Source organism: Arachis hypogaea, chromosome 18 (genome assembly GCF_003086295.3).
Source record: "Arachis hypogaea cultivar Tifrunner chromosome 18, arahy.Tifrunner.gnm2.J5K5, whole genome shotgun sequence".
Classification (NCBI taxonomy): domain Eukaryota; kingdom Viridiplantae; phylum Streptophyta; class Magnoliopsida; order Fabales; family Fabaceae; genus Arachis; species Arachis hypogaea.
In genome coordinates, this window is record NC_092053.1 from 50,476,801 (window position 1) to 50,484,539 (window position 7,739).

At 41.2% G+C, this 7,739-nt stretch overlaps 1 non-coding gene across 1 annotated transcript; it reads right to left on the reverse strand.

The window, feature by feature from the left end:
• Positions 1 to 107, reverse strand: LOC112774279 (small nucleolar RNA R71). The gene has a single exon (XR_003188774.1). It is a non-coding gene; the product is annotated as a small nucleolar RNA R71 (small nucleolar RNA).
• Positions 108 to 7,739: the final 7,632 nt, after the last annotated feature.

The window sequence follows — 7,739 nt, forward strand, 5'->3', positions numbered from 1 at the left end:
AGGCTGAGAGCTGAGGTCCAAACTTTCAGGCAACAAGATGGTGAGACTCTATATGAAGCATGGGAGAGGTTTAAAGACCTAACAAGGAGGTGCCCACCAGATATGTTCAACGAATGGGTGCAGCTGCACATTTTCTATGAAGGACTCTCTTATGAGTCAAAGAAGGCCGTAGACCATTCATCCGGAGGATCTTTGAACAAGAAGAAGACTATTGAGGAAGCCATAGATGTTATTGAAACAGTAGCAGAGAACGACTACTTCTATGCTTCCGAAAGAGGGAACACAAGAGGAGTAATGGAGCTAAACAATGTAGATGCTCTGTTGGCCTAAAACAAGCTCATTACCCAGCAGCTGGCTGACCTCACCAAGAAGATGGAGATGAACCAAGTAGCAATAATTTCCACTTCATCAACAACCCAAGAAGGAGTGAATGAAGAAGCAGAGGGTAGTCAGGAGCAAGCCAACTACATTGGGAATTCACCAAGGAAAAATTATGATCTATACTCCAAGACCTACAACCCTGGATGGAGAAACCACCCAAACTTTGGGTGGGGAAGTGAGCAAGATCAAAACCAAGACCAGAGACGTTACAACTCCAACAACAATGCAGCTCACCAGCAATTCACATAGAGGACATCTCAACACCCCCACAACAACACTTCTCCACATGCTTATCAAAACCAAAACAGCACATCTGCTCCAAATCACTCATCAATTGATGACAAGCTCTCTAAGATTGAAGCCTTACTTGAAGGAATATGCCAAGAGATTCAAGAAAATAAAGTGTTCAAAGAGGAGGTGCGAGCCAATATTAAGAACCAGGGAGAGACCATTAGGAAGCTGGAATTCCAGGTGGGATATTTAGCTGAGAAGATTCCCAAACCTACTGATAGCTTCCCAAGTGACACGGAGAAAAACTCCAAAGGAGAAGCAAAGAAAGTAAGATGGGAATATTACAAAATGGTCACTACAAGTGATCAAGAGACTGAAGACAAGCAAGACACACTTTTCGAACAACCTGAAGACAACTCAACAAAGGAGGAGGATAAAGATCACCAAGAACCAGAAATCTCACAACAAGAGCTGCTGAAGCTCTATGCACCCTTCCCTCAACTGCTCAATGGTGCTATGGGAAAAAGAATATACTCAAGGTTCCTAGACTTATTTGCATCTCTGCATGTAAACATACCATTCATCAAGGAAATTCAACAAATGCCTGCATTCATCAAGTATATGAAGGAACTTCTTCCCAGGAAAAGCTCACTCAAAGGAGGCCAGACTATAGTGATGAACAAGGAATGTAGTGCCCTTATTCAACCTGAGTTGCCTACAAAAAGAAGAAACCCAGGGAGTTTTCACATCCCTTGTGCCATAGGTGAAACTATGTTCGATAGAGCACTATGTGATTTGGGGGCCAGCATCAACTTATTGCCCTTATCCCTGGTGAAGAGGCTGCAGATCAATGAGATAATGCCCACAGATGTAATCATCAGACTGGCTGACAAAACTCAAAAGCAAGCAATAGGAGTGGTGGAAAATGTGTTGTTAAAGGTTGGGAAATATTTTCTCCCAACAGACTTTGTCATCCTGGACATGGAAGAGAGTCACACTCATCCAATCATATTGGGAAGACCATTCCTAGCTACGGCCAGAGCACTTATCGATGTAGAGAAAGGGGAGCTAATATTGAGAATCCATGATGAACGACTCAGCTTCAATGTTTTCAAACTCTCACAAGAAACAGATCAAGAGGACAAGGAACTAAGCACAAATGATAATGAGACACTGAAGGAGGAAACAAGCACTGAAGCACAGCCAGTTCATTCTGAGATCCCCTTAATAGATAAACAAGGAAAACAGCAATTTCCACAGCTCAAGGAAAAGTTGGAGGAACCTAAACCTCTAAAGGCAGGTGAAGACAGCATCACAACTCCTTTAGAAAAAGAGGTCACCAAGGGGAAGGCAACCTCAAAAGAAACAAAGAAGAAAGTACCAAGGAGGTGGAGGAACAAGAAGATCCCTACGAAAGACTTCTCTCCAGGGGATAGAGTTGTCTCAGCTTACTTCCCAGATATTTCCCCTAATCTCCCTACTGTACCATCTCAGTTACCCACGGTCTTCACTATCAACAGAGTTCTTTCCCTGGAATATGTGGAGATCATTGATCCAATCAATGGATATAAGTCCACAGCAAGAGGAGAGGACTTTAAGCACTACCAACCACCCTGATGAGGGAAAAACATCAAGCTAGTGACGCTAAAGAAGCGCTTCATGGGAGGCAACCCATGTTTTATATGTTTTTAAAATAATGAATAAATCAATGTTTATGAATTTCAACCCAAACTTGACAAACACTTGGTGAAATCTTTATCATGCAGTATATAGTGAAGAACAAGTTTGGTGTTCAAAGCAAACCAAGATGCATGCTAGTCTTGGGAGCTTTGAACAAAACTTTTCATCACATTGCTTCAAACTAAGTTTGGTGTCACCCCATGGTGCCACCAAAATGCATAAGGATACACAAGTAGTTAGTTAGTTAAAATTCATAAATAAACAAACTCTTTTTCTTCTCTTTATTATTCTAGCCGTAGAGTTTAATTTTTATGATATTAATTTTCTTATTTTAAATCTTTATAGGAAAAGAAAAGAAGCATAAAAAGGGATGGATTGGACAATTAAACAAAGAAGGATCGGACACCACAAAAGGAAGGGCTACACACTTGTTCTAAAAAGGGAATACATTGGAAAATGTTGCCATGCAACATTGGAAAAATGGAACCCCTAAAAGACCGAGCAATCTCATTCATAAAGTGATGATCCTTGTCTTTTATCCATGCATCACCCCAACCGTCCATCAAGTAACCACTCAATCAATCCACACCCTCCATGCTCTCACAACTTCTCTGTATAAAGGACCCTTGTTCCGTACCCACCTTCATTGTCATTACCCAATCTTCACCACTCTCCATTTCGGTATAAGACACTCCCTACCCCATTAAAAACCTTTTTCCCACCTCACTCTCTTCATCGCAATAAAACCTTAAACAACCAAAAATCTCCACAACTTTGCCACCTTCACATATTAACTATCATTCATGGCGTCTTCGGGTTCTAAAAGAAGGAAGGGAAAGGAACCCATGGAAGAACACCCATATGATGAAAAGAGATTTAGAAGCTTGCATCATGCATTGCAATACGGGTGGATGGTTGATAAGGAAATCATTTATGAGCTGGGATTTCAAGTTAAAAAGACTGAGTGCCCCGAAATCACAGAGAAGATAGAAAGGAGAATATGGGAGCTCCTCACTGACCCGGTCATTAAGGTGAATGCAAACCTCATAAGAGAATTTTATGCAAATGCGGTTCGATATGATAAGAAGGATGAGTCTTACACAAGCTTTGTGAGAGGAAAGATGGTGGACTTTGGTCCCATGAGTGTCATGAGGGCATTGAAGCTACGGTCTATACAATTTGAAGAAGAAAGCTATCACTCAAGATTGGACAACCCCAATTATGACCAGATTCTGCAAGATATTTGTGTACCAGGAGCTGACTGGGAAAGGGGTGCGGGAAATAAACCAAAGTTCATCAAGAGAACAGATCTCACTCCTGAAGCCAAGGGGTGGTTTGAGCTAGTGAGAAGGTCTATTCTCCCAGCTGCAAACAACTCGGAGGTGAATGTCAAGAGAGCCACAATGGTGCACTGTATACTGAAGGGAGGAGAAATCAAGGTTGATGAACTCGTAGCTGAAGGTATTAGAAAGATGGCAGAGAAAAGCGACTCAAGAGGAACGTTAGGTTACCCCAGCACTATTTACCGAATATGCAAGAAAGCTGGGGTAGTTTTTGAAGATGAGAACCCCATGTGGATAAAGGAAGGCATCCCAATAACTGTACGAAGGATGAATGCTGCAGCATCCCCTTTGCCGCAGTGGAAGCAAAGGAAGAGGACAACCCCTCAAGTAGTGGAAGGACAAGTCTTAGAGGGTCAAGCACAACAGACCTTGGACATGCACCACTTGCAGGAGGCCATTGATGGCTTGTCTAGACAATATTTGGAAAGCCAAGGAGCACAGAAAGAGCTTCAACTACAGATGATAGGGCAGCAAGAGGAAACACTCTCAAGATAGATGACTCAGCAAGGTGAGTGGCAAAGGCAAATGATGGAACAGCAACTAAGTCAAGGACAACAATGGGGAGAAACATTCAACAGGATGGAACAAAGGCAAAACGAGCAACAAGAATCCACCCAGAGGCTAATCAACATCCAAGCACATCAAGGGGCACACATACATGAGATGCATCGAAGACAAATAGAACAGGCAGAACTATTGGACGAGCAAAGGGCATTCGCAGAAGGAGTTTACATGAGCGAAACAGGACATCACATAAACACTCAAGCCAGGCTCGGCTACTTAGTGGGACAGCTGCCAATATTGCATCCAGGAATAGCCAAGTATGACGAAATGAAGGATGAATTAGCATGAAAGAAAAGACAAAGGGTGGAAGAGAGTCATGAGTCAGTGAGGAAGGCACTTGAGGATTGGAAGCAAGCAAGATTGGCACGGATGCGAGGAAATGCAAGAGGAAACAAGGAGGACAAGCAAGGAAAAGAGCATGGACATCCACAACAGTAAAAGGTGGTGGAGTTCCTTCTTTGTTCCATCTTTCTCTATGTTTTAAATAAGGAAGATCTTGTATGAAATAGAACTTGCTTCCATGTTATGTTTAAACCTTTTTCAATTATGTCTTTTAAGTTTTTGGTATTGAAGAAAGTCTATGTGCACTAGTCTTTATGTCACTGCATCCCTACTTTACTTACTTATATGCTTGTCCCTTAAAATCAAATGAAGAGAGAATGCTTATGTTTCAAAAGACCAGAGTAGAGTTCATATTATGGAGTACATTCATGAATTTGTGGTATGATCATAAGTTAGCTAAGTTGGTTCAACCATAAGGTGGGATGACAACTATCTGGCCTGAATACTTTGCTTTGAACACACCTCATGAGACTAAGTATATGACAAGATCCTAATAAGAGAAAGAGAAAAGAATAATGAAAGTGGAAAAAGAAAAGAAAAAGAGTAAGTAATAAGGCTAGGCACCAATGGTTTCAATCTTGAGGCATGTGTCTGTGGTGCTCCTGTGTGAGGTATCTACTTGGATGAATAAGCTCTTAGGGGTGCCTTATCACTTGGTAACTTGGGTTAACTAACCCGGGATTATCAGCTGAAAGTCCATTATCAAGAGTAACCCTCACCACAGAGCATTTAGTAACCCAAAGAGGTGCTGGACACCAAGGTCTCAAGAAGGAAAATAAATGAACTATATGCCTATGGTGTGTATGTATGGGGGAGAGACTTGAGGGAGTAAGTCCTTAGGGGTGCTTCAACACCTAGCACCTTGAACCAACTGGTTCGGGAGTGTTGGCTGAAAGATTATCTTAAAAAGTTGCCCCCTTACAGAGCACTTAGCCTAAGAACACCAATAAGCTCTGAAGTGACAATAAAGGGATCAATGAATAAAAGTCTCATAGGATGTAAGTAAAGTGAGTGTTTTAAGACATGATAAAGGTCTGAAAGCCAGGAATGAACCTAAGTTGCTATGCATGAAACCACCATAAAATCAGTAATATGACTTCCACAAGAATGACTCATTGCTCTTGGCATTCCATTCATCATTCTCTTGTTCCAGTACTTGCTTAGGGACAAGCAAGCTTTAAGTTTGGTGGTGTGATGCCAAGGCATCTTGGCCAGTTTCACTGACCTTTTCTTTACTGTTTTTAGGTTAGTTTCATGCATTTCCTTAGGAAATAAGCTAGTTTTGGGTAGATATTCACTTACAACTTGATTCAAGCATACATTGTGCATTTTACATTATTTCATGAGGATTTTGCATGAGTTTAGTGACAAATTGTATGTTGCATTACCCATGACTTAGACTAGAACTTTGATGCACTCTATTGCTTGATTTCAGGATCAAAGGAAGCAAGGAATGGGAGGTAACTTGCAAAGTTAATGAGAAAAGTGATTGCCAATAACGCTCTCGAAGCCATCATTGACCACGTTAAGAGTCACGTTAACTAAGTTAACGTGAACTCTAACGTGGAGAAGGGAAGTTGAGCCAACGTTAGTGACACTTAACATTGTCACTAACGTTGGCAAATGCTCATAAGTGGCCACGTTAGAGTCCACGTTAACTTAGTTAACGTGGCCTCTAACGCTAAAGAGGGGAAGAAACGCCAACGTTAGTGACATTCAACATTCTCACTAACGTTGGCCTAAGGAGAAATATACCACGTTAACTCCCACGTTAACTTGGTTAACGTGGGAGCTAACGTAAGAAGCAAGAGTGGTCGACAACGTTAGTGACACCCAACATTGTCACTAACGTTGGAAGCAACCACACAACCCCCCAAGGAGCCACTTTAACTTCCACGTTAACTTAGTTAACGTGGAAGCTAACGTTGATGAGTGAAAGAATAGCCAACGTTAGTGACACTTAACATTGTCACTAACGTTGGGGATGGCTAAGCATGGCCACGTTAGAAGCCACGTTAACTTAATTAACGTGGACTCTAACGTGAGACATAGGGGCACCTTGGAACGTTAGTGACAATGTTGAGTGTCACTAACGTTCTCGAAGGATGGCAAGCCCACGTTAAAGAGCCACGTTAACTAAGTTAACGTGGGCTCTAACGTGGGAATAAAGGGGGCTTTTCAAAGTTATTGGGAATGTTAAGTCTTAATAACGTGTGCGAAGGACTTAGAGGCAACGTTAGTGGCAACGTTTATGCCACTAACGTTGAAGTTAACGTGGCTTTTATTTAGTAGCGTTAGTGAGAAAGTTGATTGTCACTAACGTTCTCGAACTCATATTTTTCACTAAACGTTAACACCCCTAACGTCTCGAGCTAAAGTCTCTGCCCACTTCACATTTTCTCTCTGCAAGTAAAGCCAAGCCCAAATGAAGAAGAGAACTGCTTCAAACTCAAGATCCAAAGGCCCAAGACTTGAAGAGCCAACTAGAAGCTGAGAAAAGTAGTATATATAGGAGTAGCTTTGAATTGTTGAAGAGTTCTAAAAGTTAGAAAAAGAGAACTACTCTCTGTATTTTACTTTCTCTGCATTTTCTAGTTTTAGGATGTATTCTCCATCCTTGTTTTCATTTTCAAGAGCTATGAACAACTAAACCCCTTTCATTGGGTTAGGGAGCTCTGTTGTAATTTGATGGATCAATACTAATTTTCATTATTCTTCTTCTATCTTTTCTCTTGATTTTACTTGAAAGCTTTCGATCTTCATCCAATTGAGTAGTTATCTTGGAAAAGAAGCTATTCAAACTTGGATCTCTTCTGAACCTTGAAAGAGGAATGAAGAGATCAAGCTAGAAATGCTTTCTCAAGCTGGACCAAATTGGGTTTGGATGGGTATGTGACTATAACCCTCTCAATACTTGATTTGGAAAATGCATGTGGTATAATCAGTGACCATACTGCATCTCTTCTCATGAGCAATTGACCAAGGAATTCGCTATTGATCAAGATTTGAGAGATTGAATTGCAAGAAATTGTAATTCAATCAATTAAGATTGCCAAGGAGATCAATGAGTGCATTGATTGAGGAAGAGATGAAAATGAACTTGATCCGGAGAATTGCAACATCTCCTAAGCCCAATGAACTCCCCATCTCTGATCTTACCCATTCTCTTTAATTTCTGCCATTTACTTTTATGAGCAA